Source organism: Peromyscus eremicus, chromosome 4 (assembly GCF_949786415.1).
Source record: "Peromyscus eremicus chromosome 4, PerEre_H2_v1, whole genome shotgun sequence".
Taxonomy (NCBI): domain Eukaryota; kingdom Metazoa; phylum Chordata; class Mammalia; order Rodentia; family Cricetidae; genus Peromyscus; species Peromyscus eremicus.
In genome coordinates, this window is record NC_081419.1 from 91,615,323 (window position 1) to 91,634,692 (window position 19,370).

A 19,370-nucleotide genomic window follows, 5' to 3' on the forward strand; every position below is an offset into this window, starting at 1 on the left:
AAAAAATTTAATAATAAAAAAGGAAAAAATAAAATTAAATTAATTAATTTTCATAAGGCATATATTTTATAAAGAATATCATAAATGAACCAAAGATTACAAGATAAAAAATAATTTCCAAGGTGCCTGAGGAATGAAATAAAACTATATCTTTTCTTTTCATTCCCCTTCAATCTTTTTTCTTCCTGAAAAACAGCTAAGTCTTCTCTTTTTCAGGATAATTCTCAAATTATTTATATAAAGGACTAATTCAGTATTTCTCATTATTGTCATTAGTATTAGGATCTATGAAAATTAGTCCAGGTTATTAACCAACTTAGTAATTCAACTTGATGCTTTATTTTCTAGTAAGTACCATACTGTGGTTTGGGTCTCAGATATCCTCCAAATCTTGCTGTATTTCAGACTTGATCCCATCTGACAGTGTTACAGGAATATGGTGGAAACTTTTAGGAGATGGACCAAGCTGGTGGAAGTGGGGTATGATGAAACTTTGGCCTCTTCCTAGCTTTCATGAGGCAACTGTTTCCTCCACCATTATCACAATGATGTTCTGTCTCATCACAGGCATAGAGCAATGGGGCCAATCAACCACGGACTGGAATGTCCCAAATCACACACCAAAACCAATATTTTCTTCTTTTAAGTTGATTCAGGTGTTCTGTCAACAAGAGCTGACTAGCACAACTCAGTTGGCTTCAACCGAAACACACAACAGACTTTGAGGGTAGTGGGATTTTTGGAGAAATATTTGGTATGTCCCAAAGGAAGTCGCAGGGAGGAGGACTAACTCCAGCCATCAAAATAGATAGTGCTTCTGAGTAATGATTTTTGCCACTAGTTGAGCCCTCTGATGTAAGTAAAGATCAATACTTCTGCTTCAGTGGGTGATTGTTCTTGTGGGTTGGAAATGTCCCTCACCAATACCTCAGTGTCATGTCTCACTACTCTCAGGGACTTCCAGGGACCTCCTCCTTGAAATGCTTCATCTGGTATCATGTCAGCACTCTGCTCATCCTTCTATACTCCTGATTGACACCACACACCTTAATATAATCGAGGATGCCCAACTGTTCCTCCATCTATTCATCTCATCTTACAAAGAGGATTCTCTTCAGTCAGAAAATGAAATGAGTAGTTTTGGTAACCATACTTTTTTTTTTTTTGTTTTTTTTTGGTTTTTCGAGACAGGGTTTCTCTGTGTAGCTTTGCGCCTTTCCTGGGACTCACTTGGTAGTCCAGGCTGGCCTTGAACTCACAGAGATCCGCCTAGCTCTGCCTCCCGAGTGCTGGGATTAAAGGCGTGCACCACCACCGCCAGGCAGTAACCATACTTTTTAACCATGTCCTGTAGAGGAGGTTCTGGCATATTCTTTTACTCCTATGTAAGTATCAAAAGTACGAGAAAAATTGAAACAGAACTATAATGAGATGTCACTTGTGTCATGCTAGCCTCTTTCATTTTCATATAGGAAATTCTGTCTTCACTGAATCATGTGAGACCACTTTGTCCAGATTGTTGCCAGTACCTTGAGTTCTGATATGCTTAACCTATGGGGGTGGACAGGGGAGGTTATATGAGTGTGAGCATCAACTATAACTGATCGTACTACAGACACTTGCCACTTGTTATCAGCATGGAAAGGCCGAAAGAATTACATGGTTTAAAGCGAAACACAAACAAACAAAACCCCAGGATCTCTTAGACTTCCCAGAAGGGAGAAGCTAGAAAATTCATCCTGTAAAACCAAGAAATTATCAATATATATAAGCTTTTGGTTTCTGAGGTTTTTAAATTTTCTTGTAAACACAAGGGACATTTAACGAATATTTGTCAAGCTGATTCACAGAAGCCATTGCATAGAGACCAATAAGCATCTCCTGTAGTGACAGTACCTCATTACTTTAGAACATCATAGAAGAACATGTACCCATTGGACAAACACAAATACTGGTGAAGACGGAACAAAGAACCCACATGCATTGATGTTATTATTATTTTTCTTTTTTTTGCCATTAATGAACACAAAGTTTCCGTAATTTGAAATTGGAGAGATTGGGGCAGAGCACCAAGTGATGTTTTCACTTTAGAGAACCCTTTAGTGTGAAACAAAATTAGCCTGGGTAAGAGGAACTGGGGAGGACAGAAAAGCAGGAATAGAGTATATTGTAGGGGAAACCATGTTTGTCGATTAAAGATAATTTGGGGAGGGTGGAGAGATGGCTCAGTTATTCAAAGCCCGTACTTCTTTTATAGAGGACCCACATTTGATTCCCAGGACCCATGTCAGATGTCTTACACCTATCTGTAATAGACCTCCAGGGCAATCCAGTGCCTCAGGCCTCTTCAAGATACCTCCACTCACATGCAAATACCTAGAAACACACACACACACACACACACACACACACACACACACTTTAAACATCATGAAAACAAATATTTAAAAAGGTAATAACCCTTACTTGCTTTGTTGCTTTGTTCATAAAATGATCATACCACACATGACACATGCAAGGAACAGAATGAGATTTGTAAATTTTATTCATGGAGAGGATTTTGACTCACTTGCAAAAACAGATTCCAGTGAGGGACAATTTTACGTTTTGCCAGGAAACGAAGCAAATATGTGGAACTCTGCCTGGGACTGGGAGGAAGATAAATGGGTGCAGACTTTTCCCTATAAAATGTTGATATAGTGTTTTGTGGGAGTTTATTTTTTTCCTCCAACATGGTAAGAACAAGGTTTAACTAATACAGACAGATACAGATACACTGTCCCCCGCCCCACCCCCCACCCCACGTTCGGGCCGCCTTTGTGAAACAGATATGCCTGCAAAGACATCCAGATGTATACATATGTGAAAACGGCCTATAAGATCCCACTAATGACTATGATGTGCTAGGAGAGTAGACTCCCAAAACTATACTTGCGGGATAAACACCCACAACAGGCAGATGAAATATAGCACCTGCTAAGTGAGCAAGAGAAGGATAGAATAGGTCTAAAATCACAGAAGGAACTGATGACTAGTTTGGGCCAATGTCCTGAGAGGTTGGCCCGTCCTCATCTTTCTCATTTTATAGGTGGAAAGGCATGACTCCATCAATAACTTTAGTTTCTCCACATTTCTCCCTTCTGAAGAAGGAGCCAAGAACTTAATGAGTCGGGCCAAAGACCTATTAGAATGCGATCTTACTTAAGAGCCTTTTAAAAGGCGGCAGAGAAATAAAGGCTATCAAAGCCTAGACTGTAAACACCACACATGGAAAGCAGGGGCCATGGAGTGGGCATGCTAAGAGTCAGCTAAGAGTCAAGTCCCCAAGAGTCTAGGGAGCAAAGAAAGCAAGGATTTTGTCTGGTTTCTCTGAGACAAAATTACAAATTTATACAGATTCTTAGGGGCTTTGGGATTTTCATTCTAGAGAATGTAACTTCTTGTCTTCACAGGGGGAACCCTTCAAATAGTGCTAATAAAATGAGTCCTAATGAGGCCTTCCAGACATCAAATGGGCAGAGTGAAAACACACTTTGATGAGGTAAGTGTATGAGGATCAGAAACATCTCCCCCAACAAAAAAAGTGTTTCCTTCCAAAGCTGTGAAGACCGACAGTTAAATGCAAACCACACTTTGCCCAAGTCAAGCTATCAGGAGCAAGACTTTGACTCTAGGACAAGATTACTGAGTGCCTCACTTAGCATTCAGCCTGTGTGCCTTCTCTCACTACTTTGCAAATGGGCTCCAGCATCCCAAACTATGGACTCCACTTCTTCAATAGCTCAAGTTTAGAAAAGGTTAGTCTAAAATCCCTGCTTTTAGTAAGAGAATGATGAGGATAAGTTTTAATTCTTAAAATGTGGGAGAACACATGCCCATGAATGTTTCCATGGTAGTGAATACTACACACAGATAATTATACCTTTGAAACCCTTGATTTCAAGTGGGAAGATGTGAGTTTAACAAGGGTGAAGAAGCTGTCATTCCAATGTCAGAAGCAAATTCTAGCAATCAAGCTTGCTGTTTGCAGCCATGGAAGGCAGATACAGAAGGTAGCAAATGTTGCAGCTCAGAAACTCAAGCTAAGCAACCATTTCACAGGATAGCTTGGACCCTGAATCAGCAGGTATAGTCAACAGCCTTGGCAGTTCATTTCCCAAACTGAGAATCCATCACAAACAAAGACGAAGCAGACACTTTAGCAGCTAACGTCAAAAATCCCGTTCTCCAGGAAGGCATTTAGTTATTATTAGGGTCTTTGAATAACAGCCATATGGGAGCAGTAATCAGTTTCTGCCTACTATGGAGTCCATTCTGTTAAGTCCATTCCTTGGGAGGATCTGAAGTTCCATTTTACTGTCTCAATGTGCTTATAGCCTGAGGTCTTTGAAGTATTTTTCAAGTGAAAAGGGACATTTCCCTTAGTCCACCCTAGGAAAGGCAGAAGCTGGAGACAAAGACACATTTGTACAGTAAGGTCTCTCAGCTTCAGCACCATGACAGTTAGAATATGTCTGTCCCCTGCACTGCAGGGTCCCCCAGCTTCTGCACCATGACAGTTACTGTGGGGCTGTCCTGCACTGTATTTAACTTCATCTTTGGACTCAGTACCCGTCTCTTGGAAAGCACAAGTGGCCAGTAGAGAAGCAGTGCTACTGTCCGTGGTTGGAGGGTAAGGTGTGGGGGAAAAGGCAGAGGACAACCTGTCAGGTGAGGTAGCAAAGGTGCCATAATCTACTGCAGCTCACTCATAGAATAGACCCGGTTTCCAGAGAGTATATTTTCATCCCTCACACAACCTACTTCTTACATCCTCTGTGTCTGTAATAACAAACATCCTTTGAGGCAGAGAAGTTGCTTTGCATTTCTATCAGCTAAAGTTTCATAGAGAAATAGAGTGACTAGGATATACTACATAGATACAAGCCAGCGAATTGTCTCCCCCATCCTTATAATTGGCTGGCAAAGTAAGTCTGGAAATCCATGAGGCCGGTTATAGAAAAGTCAGGCTGAGACTCTGGGGCCAGAATCGAAGCGATAGCCCAGACCCATACTTTCCCTAGGAGGAACCTGGGCTCTGCTTGTAAGATCCCAGCTGGATCAGGCTACCACACTTGCTAGGATGCTCTCACACTCCTCTGAACGATAACAGGAAGCTAATCACACCCAGAAACACCTACACAGTCACAGCTGGTTTAATAGGGCAGTATCTTAGCTGTTGAGGTTACTGTAGCAGAACACTATAGACTGTGTGGCTTATAGACACTGTAGACATAGTTCTCTAAATTCTTGATTCTGGGAAGTTCAAGATGAAGGCGCCAATAGATTAGGTGTCTGGTGAGGATTAACTTCCTCTAGCATCTGCAACATAATCTTGTAGCTGGAAGTTTCTCTGGTCCTGCCTGGTCCTGCCTGCCCTGTAGTCAGGATGAATATTCCCTATCCACGACCAGCAGCTACTTGGTCCCAAGTAAACACACAGAAGCTTATAATACTTACAAACTATATGGCCTATGGGTCAGGCTTCTTGCTAGCTAGCTCTTATAACTTAATCCATTTCTATTAATCTATATGTTGCCACATGGCTATGGCATTACTGGTCTGTGGCATCTTGTTGCTCCTTGGATGGCACACTGGCATCTCCCCAGACTACACCTTCTTCATCTGTCTTCAATCCTAATGTACTACCCAACCTTACCCTGCCCTGCCATAGGCCAACACAGTTTTATTTATCAACCAATCATAGCGATACATATTCACAGAATACAGAAAGATATCTCTCAGCATAATCTCATATGGTAGAAGGGCTGGGAGTCTCCTTAGAATCTCCTTTATAAAGATACAACTCCTGTTCATGAACTGAGCCTCATTGACCACTCACTGTCAAAGGCCCCACATCCTAAGATCATCACATTAAAGATTTTAACATGTATGAAGAAAGAGGGACTTTTGTATGGGGATTGTAGATTAGTCATGTTGGCACATAGAACTGACAACTGTCGTTCTAGAAACTGTTCCTAAGGCTATGGTGTCTATCTAGCACATTCTTATAGTCCTGCCATTTTGGTCTTACCTTAGGTCCTGATCAACTCATGAATATTTCTCCGGGCACCTAGTGCATGAAGCTCTCGCCATAGACAGGCAGAAGACCGAACCCTATCATGAGTCTGTCCATGAACTTAATAGCATCTTTCAAGAGATATGAGTGGACAGTTTCCACCAGATATACAAATAACTGACAATAATAAAAGAAAACATGACTAACATTAGTTGCCGCTAGGGAAATGCAAATGAAAATCATGATTATTCATTTTCTCCTAGCAACTATTACCTATGGGGAAGAAGTCATTGTCCCCAGTGTTGTCCACTGCTGAGGTGCCCATGTTTCAATGGATAACCCAGGCAGGCAGCCAGGTTTCAATAGCTAATTCATGCAGGCAGACATGGTTAAACTCAGTATGTCACAAAACAAAACAAAAACAAAAAGACATTACAGTTAGTGGGACATGGAACTTCTTGGGAGCAGAGGCATGTCGATTGAGGTGGAGTAGTGAGCGTAACCAAATTGTGTTATACACAGGTATGACATTGTCAAAGAACACATTAATAAAGATAACATTAACTAGCACACTCTACCGGGAGTATGATTACAGAAGAAAAGACACTTACTAACTAGTGAAAGTAGTGATGTAAAATTATAACTGTTATTCAATGCTGTTCAAAGTGTAAAATGGTGCTACTGCTTTGAAATACAGTCAAGGTCTCCAAAAGATGAAGCACTAGAAGACCTTATCATCTAGCAATTCCACTCCTAGGTGTATAGCCAAGTAAGGTAAGAACACACATCTGGGAAATCTTATACAGATGTATTGTCTCCAATATCCAAAAGGCAGGAACAGCCCATGCATCTATCATTCCCGAATATATTAGAAAAATACAGTAAGCTCATACAATGGAATTTTCAGCCATCAAATTTAGGAAGAATTACTCCATTCTTCATCATAAATACACCTTAAATGTATCATACATGATAGTCAAAAGAGCAAGTCACAAAAGGCGAGTTGCTGGGTGATTCCATTGCATTAATAACCAGACAGGTAACTCCATAAGAGCACAAAGTAAATTATGGTTTCCAGGGACTGAAAGGGTTCTAAAAAATGGGGCATGCCTGTTAGAAGGGATCGGGTTTCTAAGGTGATGAAAATGTTCAAAAACTGTTTGTGGTAATGGTTGATAGGCTCCACAAATGTACTTAAAAACAAGTGAGTCAAATGTATGATGTATGAACTGTATTTCAAAAAAAGCTGTTGTCAGTTTTAAAAGAGTGTTTTGAGAAATCTGGAAGCAGATTTAAAAGGACTGTTGCTGTAGGGCTGTCAAACCTATGGTTAACCCGTGACATCAGCTGACTTAGCCCCTATACTGGGAAGCAGGCATCAGAGGAAGAGATGAGGTAAGAGTCTGTCCGTAGCCTGGTGTTCACCAGTCTCATTAGGGATGCCAGGAGGAAGGAACCCTCACCAGAGCAGACAGACCCATTCCAGGTCCTCCTCTGCCCCATGCTCCACTCTCTGGCGTCAATTGTGTAGTCTGCCACCGAAGGCAAACGGATGTGAGTGGGTTCATCCAAGAAAACACTCAAAAGCTTGCCTAGACAGAGTATGAGCTCAGAAACTGCTCTTTTACCTCAGTGGCTTAAGAATTTTGATTCATTTGGTAACAGTTTATCTTTGATGACGGACAATGAATGACTCAGTTTTGTGGCGTTTAGCACCTCCATTCTGGGAACTTACTCAAATACATTTTACTTATTCCACAGACAGCTATGGACTTCGGCCCAAGCTTCCTCCTTCCTTTTGGCTCCCATAATAGGGAATTTCTTGTATGTTGATCCCTCAGGAGAGGTAAGGGGAGGTTGTCATGTTACCGGTATGTAAAGCTCCAGTCCTTTGAGGTTTCCTCTGTCTTTTCTCATCTGAAGTACAGATATTTAACGGTCGGATTTAGCTAGGGTTTTCAAGAATGGAAAACAGACAGATGAAAATGAATGATCTGACTTGTATTCAAACTTGACTTTAGTAAAACCAAGGTGAGAGCAATAGGTATTTTTAAACACGGGCTCGCCAGGCACGGGGCAGGCACTGCTCAGCATCTGGTTGTCAGTGGAGATCCAGAACTTCACTCAGTGTTTGTCTCACTTCCAGGACATTATGGGTGCACTCATTTTGACATCAGTTAAATTGTTCAGACTGGCTGTATTCATTTGTTCGCCTCTAGGCCATTATCAGTCTTCACAAGGAATCTCTGACCTACCCCATGTGTGGATTCTATGCATTTTATACCAGGTCCCTCACATGTATGACTCCTCCTGAGTTTGACCCATGATCTCCCACCTCATCTGATTAAGACCTGAGCCAAGCACCAACCAAGCCCTGCAGTACCCTGAGCCCTGGGTTCTGTAGGTGTTCAAAAAACAGCGGCAGCACTTGGTGAAGCCTGGAGTGCAGTTATGAGATCGCTACCCTCCCAGGCATCTGCATGCAAGTTGCCTTGTAGGCACAGCAGCCCAAATCATCTTAAACCTAATTCCAACTAACCAATCCTCCATCAAAAGATAGCAGAACCCTTTAGGTTTGCTCTGTAGGCTAAGCCAGAGTCAACTCCTCTCCTATTCAAATTTGTACAGTATTGGTCAAACCAAGGGAAGCTTGAGCATAAAAAGTCACATATTCTAGTTACCCATTCATAAAGAGAAATTATACCAAGTTCTCCCTCTCTCATTTCTTCAAGGCATGACTAGCCGTGAGGGCTCAAGAGAAGTAACAGTATTGCCTTTGCTCCTTCTTGACCCCATGTAGCCATGGTTCCTCTGCATTCCTGTCTTCCTGGGCAGCTGCCTCCCCTCTTTACTCTTGACTTCCCCTGTTCATCTCTGGCTTGCCCTCCATCCCAGTCCTAACTATCCCAGCAAATGCCTTGTATTTCTCCTACTTTGGTATCTACTTTAGTTCAAAAATACCATTGGTTACTTAATGTTTTATTGTTTTAATATGAGATAATAAATGGAGAATAAGCATAACTATACACATCATACTATATGCACGTGTGGCTTGTGTGATATACAATATTTCAAGTTCTTAAAAACACGAGAGAAATAAAAAAACAAACTTATAATAAAGAATCAGAGAGAATCTTGAATTTGAGCAGGAACTGGTTAAGACTGCGTATCTTATGTATTAAACAGATTCTGATGCCTGTGCTGCCAGCTTTGGTGCTCATCAGGGTCAATTAGATTTTCTTGTATCTAGAGGCTGAGTAGCCAGACTATACTACAGCATCTACCCTAAGAGATTCCAAGAATTGTAAGAACCAACTCACCAAATATCATGAAGAAATACAAAGGTGCGGCCATCTTTATTTATCTTATTTTATTTCTAACTGAAACAGCTTATGCACTAGGTGTGTTACAATATGATGACCTTGTCCAATATGATGGTGATTTAAAACCATGGAATTATGACCAGACTACTCCATGGGAAATCTTGCCCATAATGAGTCTTATCCCTTAGGTCATTTGTTTAGCCTACTGTCAGTAAAACCTGAGCCAGTGTGGAAAAAAAAAAAGTCTGAATGATCTATGCCAGATTGATCTAAGTTTCTGGAGAACATTGAACTCTCTTTGAATTGTGAAGTCGAGTAACACTGATGGCATTTTCTAAGTATGGACTTGGCCTTAGAAGACCCAAGGGTGTCAAAGTGGGAAAACTTCAATAAAATTGTCTCTCTGCTGCTATTTCATGAGCAACTCTCATTTTACTTTAGAAAAAATCATTCCCCAGACTGCCAAAAGCTGCTGGCAGATGGAGGTTCTATTAACCAGATGGTTGGTCTGCAGTTAAAGCTTGACCATGGCTGAGCCTGTGCTCTGTGGCTTCTGGGGGAGGATAGGCAGGTGGCTAACAGGTGTGGTACACTTCTGGGGATGGGTCAAGAATAAGAAATCATTGCATGCACTTTCACATAGGATGCTCAAAGACAGGAGGAGACTCCAAACTAAGGATTATTAACAAAGTCTACAGAAAGAAAAGAAGTGATGAATGACTTGAATATCTGCTGATAGTGAGATAGGGAAACTCTTTGCACAGGTAACCAGGAGAGATGAGCTCTGGTGTTCTGAAGCTGAATTCACACAATATGGAATAAACCTGTGTCTACATATACTTGCTAGTAGACCTAGCTAATATTTTAAGGTACATTAGAAGAGCAAGAATTAAGCTTCTTTTCATTTATGTGCATACATGGAGAAGTTAGTTGTAAATACTTTTTTACTGTTTCCTTATTTGTAAAATACTCAGAATAGAGGCACACATTGCAAACATCACTCTGCTATTAACAAAAGGAGTGCATAATTATTAGAACCATATTTTAACACTTCGGGTTCACAAGTTTCATCTTTCTATGTTTTTTGCTCTTATTTTGATGTTTTTCTCTGGGAAGCCATGTTCTTAAAGGCATTATGAAGATTCTTGTTCAGCTGTATATTATAAATGCTTAGATGTATAAGTGACAATATTTTTACATAGGCAAAGACCATCTGAACAGATAGCATTTGATACTTACTCAACCAAGTGGTGATTGGTATGTATTTTTTTTATAAATATTTATGTTATTTTACGCAACTCTTATTTGACTTTATCATGGCCTAATGGCCTAATGGCCATTCTGAAAAGAGTAGCTATCTTTGCATTGCAAAGATTCTTGTAGAGAATTATGCTATAACTAGTTTCAAAAGAAGCCACTTAAAAAATTTGTCACATCCTGCACATAGACATGTTTGTATACAATATCTAATAACTTGTGAGCTTTGTTGAAGAACAATAGCACCAGATTTCATAACGCATATCTGCAGATAGTGAAAAAAAAATGAACGTTAAGACTGTATAACTATAAAAACTGAATGGACAAAATATCAATTCATGGAAAAGCAGATTGGGGCAAACAGTGAGCCCAGCATGGTAGCCTCCATACATTATGCATTTGGGCAAGGGAACGTTTCGAAATGAATTGTGAACTTCCTTTTTCACCAACTGATTTATAACAGAGTCATCTACCTGTCATTGGTCAATCAATTTATAAAAGTGTTCTTTTCAATCATTGTGTTTCTCCTCTCCCATATATCCTTTAAGTACCTTTCTGGGTTGGTGTATGTGTGAAAGAGATGAAGTATTGAGGGAAAAAAAAAGCATCTAGTATTTCTTCTGGGACAACAGAGAATTGAGACAGGGAAACTCAAAGAGAATATCCTTCTAAATATAGACTATAGCACTCCTTGCTACATTACAGTTTAACACAATTTAATGTTATTTCTGGTGGCTAAATATAATTCTGTCTTTTTTTGTAAAGTCCAATATTGAAATACTGAGGTTTGTAGGCAAGAGAGATGGCTCGGTAGTTAAGAGCATGTGTTGCTCCTGGAAAGGAGTTTCAGTCCTCAGTACCCGTGAAGTGGCTCACAATCATCTGTAACTCCAGTTCTGGAGGATCAAATGCCCTCTTCTGGCTTCTATGGCATCAGGCATACCTGTGGTGCACAGGCATACATGCAAGCCAAACACTCATAAATATAAACTAAATAAATCTTTTTTAGAATGAGTTTTTAAAAATACTATTATTTAAGATATTGGTTGTCCCTTAGAGCAAAAATAGTTGATGATAAATCCTGTATTATAAACCAACAAGATGATGGATTTGATCATGGTGAGTGACAATAGGGGGTGATGGAGAAATGATACCTACACTGGTAAGAGTTGTTGTTGGCTGCAGCAGCTCAAAACTTAATTGTTGATAACTCAGTATTCTTTAGTCAACACCATGCCACCAAGACAAGGAGTTGAGACCGCACTTGGATAAAAAAAAAAAAATAACGTGTAAATTCTTAAGGAGGTCATGGAGATACTTTGTAGGATTAGAAGGCTGCTGAAGAAAACTGCTTTTCTCTTCTAGTTGTCTCAAAAAATAAAGCAGTGATAAAAGGAAGCATGTGTGGCTCTTTGTGGAAGAAATGTAAAATCAGATGCTGTTCTTCGCAACAACAACAAAAAAAATTGTTCTACAAGATGCCGTGGAGGCAATGAATCAAGATTATCAATAGTGAAGAACTGATGTATCTACTTCAAATTTTTTTTATAAAATTCCAGTATCCCATTGGATAGGAGTATAATATCAACATTTTCAAGATTTTAAAAGCTAAGAAAAGTCTTGTCTATCTTGAAAGATGGATGCCAAGATTTCTGCAGCATATTCATGTCTATTTGCTTAATACATGTCACATGGACAACCTTAAGACCCTTTAAGAGCCCCTTCCAGTGGATCTACTCCCATAGCCCACACAGCACAGATATGAAAAGAACATACAGACAGGAACCCCCTAAGGAATCCTAGATGCACAAAAGCTCTCTGCCCACCAGCACTCTACCTAGGACAGTCCAGATCCAGAAATACTTAAAAAGCAGTGACAACAATAATAACAACTTTACAATGAAATTTTGTATATAAAATGTGTTGAGCATCTATGATGTGCTAGGCAGGATGATAACTGATTTACACATATTAATTACATAAGATTCACTCTAAATTTAAATGTTGGTGTTTTGTGATGTCATTTTGCATATGGAGAAAATAGAGATTAAACAGGACTAAGATACGTTTCCCTTTAGTAATAAGAAAAGCACCCAGCTGAACCTGGAATGGGGTGGTTCCTAAAATCAGGGACATGACCATCTGTGTCCATGCATATATACAGCAGCATGTCTGAGAGCTTTCAGGGCATTTAAATGGGTCGTATAATGAAAATATGACAGAAGAACAGAGCATAGCCTATCAGAAATATCTCCTCTAGGCTTTCTTTTCTTGTGTGTTACTTTATGCTCCATAAAGATGGTTATGAATTTGCTCTGATTATGAAAAGAAAAACATCCACAGGGAAGAACTAATATTGCCAATTTCAAATGGTTTTACTAATCTTTGTATTCCTTGCTTTCCAACTTTCATTTCTAACAATGGGCCAACATTTAGTTGAGGTACATTCTCATCTAAGGTTCACATTCATGCCTGTTAAAATATATGGCTACAAATATGTGTTGAATAGTGTTTTTTGTTTTATTTTGTTGTAATTATCTTTGGCAGGAGAACACTTTCATGAGAGTGTGTTCAGTAATAGCAGCACATAAGTAAAATATTTTATTATAGATGTAGTTGATTGAAGATGTTGAAGACAAGACTCTCATCTGGGTCTTTTTATATTACCATCTGCTGACTGGTAGGAAGTCATAGTTCCTCTTTTAGTAGAAATAAACAGCTAACTTAGATGCACTGCTCACATTGTAAGAGAAGTAGTAGCACTGAGGAGATCCAAAACCCAAGTTAAATGTTGGGTACCACCTATCATGATCCTTTAAGGTTATGAACCTAGGAATTTTTCTGACAGGATCAGCTGCTTTTAATGCACTGTTTGTGATGACTTCAGCAGAATTGTAAATTAGTTATTTTAGAAGAAGAAATGTGTTGATTTCATCTCTGTTATCTTGAATTCATTAAACCACTTGTGATTTCATAGACAAATAATGACAGGGGATGTATAAATGAGCAGGAACTGAGTTTTCTCCTCTTGTTGCTTGTAAGGAGTTACTGGGCATAATTTCTACTCTTCTCTCTCTCTCTCTCTCTCTCTCTCTCTCTCTCTCTCTCTCTCTCTCTCTCTCTCTGTGTGTATAGGTAGGTCTAAGACTGTGGAAATTTGACATCTCCTTATGTTTCTGAATTATTGGCAGGTAGAAAAAAACTGATAACCCAGAAATAGGAAAAAAGCTTGCTACTGGTAATTAAAATATGATTTTTAATTTATTCATCTACTTTATATCTATATAAGGATATAATTAATTATTTACATATATAGTATAAATTTATTCTTTAAAATAGGGAGGAGAATGTGGCACCCTACCAGATTAGATAAGAAAGTAAGAGACAAGGAAAAATGTCTGAGCTAGAACCAATGTGGAAAGGCTTTGGGATGTAAAGGAGAAATGATGGATCAGATGAGCTTCAGTGCTCACTCGGAGGCTTGGCATTGCCTTCTGCAGTGGTTCAGGGGAAAGTGAGTCTTTTCTCCCTGCTCATGGTGGGTTGGCTCCATGCTCTTTTTCCTTACTTGTGTCTTCAGAGCCAGACATCCTCCTGCGAAAGAGAAAACATTTTTCTTTCTGTTAATTATTTTAGAAAGTCCTCCTTGGCCTAGCTCATACACCTCAATATGATGACTTTAAAAAGTTAAAGGCAAGAACTGTCATCTAAGCATTAACCTGGCAATGTTTCAAGTGACAAGAAATGGTTTCAATTGCTTGGGGAAGCTAATCAGACACTTAAGTGCATTCTGCTAATAGCCTCAGAGGAAACTGTGTTTACCTGGGTACCCTGAGGAGCCAGGAAGGGAGGATGGAGTGTTGTGTGAATAAATGGGAATGGGGAAGGCTGTGAGAAGCAGAGAGCACAGATCACAGAACACAGAACAAAGCTTTTCACAGTCTGAACATTCAAACCCAAAGAATCAAATTATGGGTCATTGGTTCAGCTTTTGTTCAGGACCTTAGAGGCAGGCCAACCTGAATTTATGAAACAGGACTCTCATGGCTCTCTCAATGACAGATTTCCTTTTATTCTTCCCACTCAGTTGCCCTGAAGGTGTTAGACAACTACTAATTCCAAGCACACCCATGATCCACTGCCTACTTTGATATTGGGAAGTGGAAAGTGAGAAATCTCTCTGGGCTCTTATCCATTTAAACTAGTTGGACCACTAAAGGCAAGAGAAGGTTTTTTTGTTTCATTACCACCCTCACTATATCCCTGTAGTTGAGGAGCAGAACAGAAAGGAAACCACACTGCTTCACAAATACACAAAGCTTGAGATAGACCAGAACTCTTACCACTTTCACAGGATCCTATTAAAGTAGAAACAAAAATGATTATTTGCTAAGCATGGAATCCAGGGCCCAGTTGGTTCACACCAAGGTGGTACAAGGTAGATTCACACTGGTCTCTTTTTCCTTTAAGATCTCCAGACCCTGGAGATTCTGAAAATATCTCTGTGAAAGTTCATTCAAGAAACGCTTTAGAAGAACTTTATTCTCAAGAAGAAAGGAAAAACATCGTCTTTCATTAAAATATTGTCAAAAAAAAACTAGAGAAAACATTGACTATGAAGAGATGCCAATAAACTTGAAAACCATGAAAATTGCAGTGGTTGGGTTAGACTTCAGAGGGATGCAGGGGGTTTGTGCCTGTGACCTGGAAGGCAGTATGGGGAACTGAGTAAGTATGAGACTTAAAATTCCAAACTCCAGCTCCTTCAGAAGAGGAATGGGAAAGGGTGCAACAACTGAGGTCACTTCCACTTAACAACATAACATTAAGTTTGACTAGACTGACTATGAGATGTGTGGCCTTCTATATTGCAGCATGCTTCTGTTTTACATGCCAAGCATCTCATGCCCCACCTCATCCAGCCCTTCTAGTCAGCAGAAGGGTTCCCCTGGGTCACCCGAGTGAGACAGTGCCTTCCTAGCATCATGATTAGGTAAGAAAACACGCCGCTAACACAAAGGTCCAATGTCAAATACAGTTGAGTCTGCTGATGTAAATTTCTTGGCTTAACTTCTCTAAGACATTCATCTGTGAGCTGAAAATAACAATGAAACACATTGGATAGGGTGTGGTAAGGATTGAAGAGGGTAATACATTGCAGGTGTTTGGAATTTTGCCTGGCACATGGTGATTAGTCAGGGGATTCTGATGGTTATTAACATTATTCAGATCAAGGACTGTGGGACTGGAATTTCTGTGAAGTGAGAAGATATACATAAAAAAATGGGACGGACCTTTTGTTTTCTAAAATTGGCTAGGATGGTGTCAGCCAAAGGAAAATAAAACCAAACCTAACAAAACAAAACAAAAGCCAAAGGTTCATTATACATGATCTAAAAATGCAGTTGTATCATATAATAAGAACAGTAATATTCTCCAATTGTCAAATTTTTAAGATTGCACAAGATGAGAAACAAAAAAGGAAACATGCCCAGATATTGCCAAATTCTTGAATTTCGCTTTGGTTGAATTGGAACTCAATGGTATAAGGTAATGAATATGACTTTTCTCCTAAAGAAAAATGAAGATGAAAACAAAAGTAAAGAAGCAAGCCAAGGGCTGGAGAGACAGCTCAGTGATAGGTTAAGAACAACACAGGTTCCTCTTCCAGAGGACCCAGGGTCACATTCCCAGCACCCACACGGCAGCTCACAACTGTCTGGAACTCCAGTCCCAGGAGACACAAAACCCTCTCCTGGCCTCCACAGACTCAAATATAGTACACAGATATACGTGCAGGCAAAACATCTATACACATAAAAAATGAACAATAACTTTAAAAAGAAGTAAACCAGCATCACAAAGCAACTTAACTGCATTATAATAATCTACAGATGGTTTATCATAGGCTGTGACATTATATTTCCGTGCCTGATAAACTGCGTGATGTGAGGGTGTCAGTGGAAGTCAAAGTAGTATTAACTGCTAGGTTAAGAAAGGTCAATAGCCGGGCGGTGGTGGCGCAGCACCACCCAGCACCCGGGAGGCAGAGCCAGGTGGGTCTCTGTGATTTCGAGGCCAGCCTGGTCTACAGAATGAGTTCCAGGACAGGCACCAAAGCTACACATAGACACCCTGTCTCAACAACCTCCCCCCCCAAAAAAAAGAAAGAAAGGTCAACAGAACTTACCTGGCATACACATATATATGATTATAGCAAACTAATCACCACGCTAAAGTCATGGTGTTTTGAGGATGATTGTGAACAAAGGGCTCATTGCTCAAGAATCACAAAGCCGTCTGTGGTCTTAGAAGAAACTGTGTAGTGCTGGTATGGGTAACAGACAATGGCAAGCTTTGCAGTTACCAATATCTAATAATGAAGAGGACCCACTCTTAGTTTCCCTGTAAGAGTCAAGAAAGCCCACCATGCCGTCTCCTGAGTGACACCCACAGAGTCAAGGCAGCCTCCCCAGCAAATGCCATAGGTTGGTGAAGAGTCTGCGAGACATTCCTGAATAAGCTGCTGGGACTTTGACCAAAGCACCACTGTGTTCACTGGAGACTTTTCTGTTTCATGGGGTCTAAGAAATCCCTGTTAAAATATGTGTCCTTAAAGTCTGGAAAAGCCATGCCAGGAAGGTTTTAGACAATCTTCATCACAAGATAGAAGCTGGTAAACAAGTAATTCGAAAAATACTTCTGCTGAGTCTCTGCTTTTCATCTCTTAATACACATGGAAAGAACATATTGCTATGTTTAATGAAGTTGGTTGACATGTTCCAAGCAGTAACCATGGAATAGCTTGACAGCTAATGATAACAAAATGTTACACCATGTTATTCTCCTCTATCAAAAGGAATGGTCCAAGAGAGAGACATACAATCTTCCCCTCTCTCATTTCTTCCCAAGGTTTCTATCCAGCAATGGTGAGTCACCACCCATCCCTGTCAGATCTTGGCATTGGCAGTGGCAGGCAGATGCAGTATATTTTCCCCTAGATGAAAAAGCTTCTGAAAACTAAATTTTACCAAAGCTATCTATCCAAATCCTGACATCAGTGGACAAGACTGGCAAGTATCTGCCCAAGTATCATCATACACTTTCATGAACATCTAACCCAGTGATTCTCAACCTGTGGGTCGTGATCCCTTTGGGGAGTCAAATGACCCTTTCACAGGGGTTGCCTAAGATCATCAGAAAATACAGATATTTACATTATGATCCATAACAGTAGCAAAATTAAAGTTATAAAGTAGAAACAAAAATAATGTTATGGTTGGGGGTCACCACAGCATGAGGAACTGTATTAAAGAGTCGCAGTATTAGGAAGGTTGAGAACCACTGATCTAGTATTTAATGAAAATGCTGAGAAACGTATACATGGAGAATACTCATTAGGTACATGTGCTCTTATTAATATAAAGTGCTGCCTCTCTTCCATATGGGATGTTGTACCTGCAATAAACCAAGGAAAAATCAGATATTGTATTTCGCAGTAAAAGAATATAAAACTCTAGCTTATTAGGTTGCATATTATATCTTCTTATATAGAGACACTCCACAGATTGCATAGACTCAGCCTTCATTTTAGGAAGGAACTTAGGTCCTAGGATAACCCATGAGTTATATACAGGAAGAATCAATGAGTGAGATGAAAATCGTAACAGATCTGGGCTATGGTGAAATTCCTGAAAGCAGGGGGCATAAAAGAAGGAGCAGAAATTAAGACAGCAGGCAAAGGAATCATTGGTCAATGGTGACCTCTCTGTCCCCCTGTCTCAGTTCTCAATAGATCAGATAGCTGATAATAAAGATGAAATAAAATATAAAGATAATAAAACATGAGATAAAATTATGAAATAGAAAAATGTACCCACAGGACTTCTGGGGTAAGCTGAAAAGATCAGCACTAGGTTTCCATATGCTGCTAAGAATATATATGTGTGTGTGTGTGTGTGTGTGTGTGTGTGTGTGTGTGTGTGTGTGTGTAAAATGTGGTAGGAAGACTGAATTGTGTATCTTGGATTTTACTGCCTGATGTGCAGAAAACTTGTAAATAAGCAGAATTATTGATCATTTTTAAACTTCAAGTGTGAACTATCTCTGAAATCACTTTCATAGACCATTTCTCCAGTGCTTATCCTTTTGGGCATTAGACCCAACATACAATGTATATTCATCTGTGGGACTTTGCATACTTTACAGAATTTAACTGATTTCCAGGCATCATAATACAACTTTTCATAAAGTGTTAACAAATAATTGATCCTAATAAACCTAAAGCCTTCCCCCAACAGATTTTACCCTAGAAGTAAGCTGAGAACATACTAAAATAATAAGCTATTAAGATTAAGATAAGCATATTCATATTCTGAGCTAATTCTGCCTTCTCTCAGTTCCAGAGGCAGCAGACACAATACAATGGTACATCATTGGAATAAGTGTAGCCAGCAAAGACACTGTGAATGCACACATACTAATAACATGAATTGCTGGTATGGGGGAGAGTATAGTTCATTTAATTAAACAAGGAGACATTTAGAGGCTAATGGTTGCCAAAGCAAGATGAAAATGGAATACTCTTTATAGAGGAATGTCTTAACACTAAAACCAGAAATGTTTGCATTCTTGCCAGCCAATTTTAAAAATTGGTTTGGCATGATGTGCATGAAGTGAAAGGTTGGTTAGCGTTTGTGGTACAATACCACGTGGGCAATGAAGTCTCGCTA

At 39.7% G+C, this 19,370-nt stretch overlaps 1 long non-coding RNA gene across 2 annotated transcripts in view; it reads left to right on the forward strand.

The window, feature by feature from the left end:
- The window catches only part of LOC131909476 (uncharacterized), a 224,323-nt gene extending 216,419 nt beyond the window's left edge, over positions 1 to 7,904 (forward strand). The window contains exons 4-5 of one of the 2 annotated variants that reach the window (XR_009378861.1): positions 3,453 to 3,541; positions 7,820 to 7,904. This is a non-coding gene — a long non-coding RNA (uncharacterized LOC131909476). Of the gene's footprint in view, positions 1 to 3,452; positions 3,542 to 6,078; positions 6,251 to 7,819 lie in introns of those variants that run through there. The other variant, XR_009378860.1, reaches the window with a different exon arrangement.
- Positions 7,905 to 19,370: the final 11,466 nt, after the last annotated feature.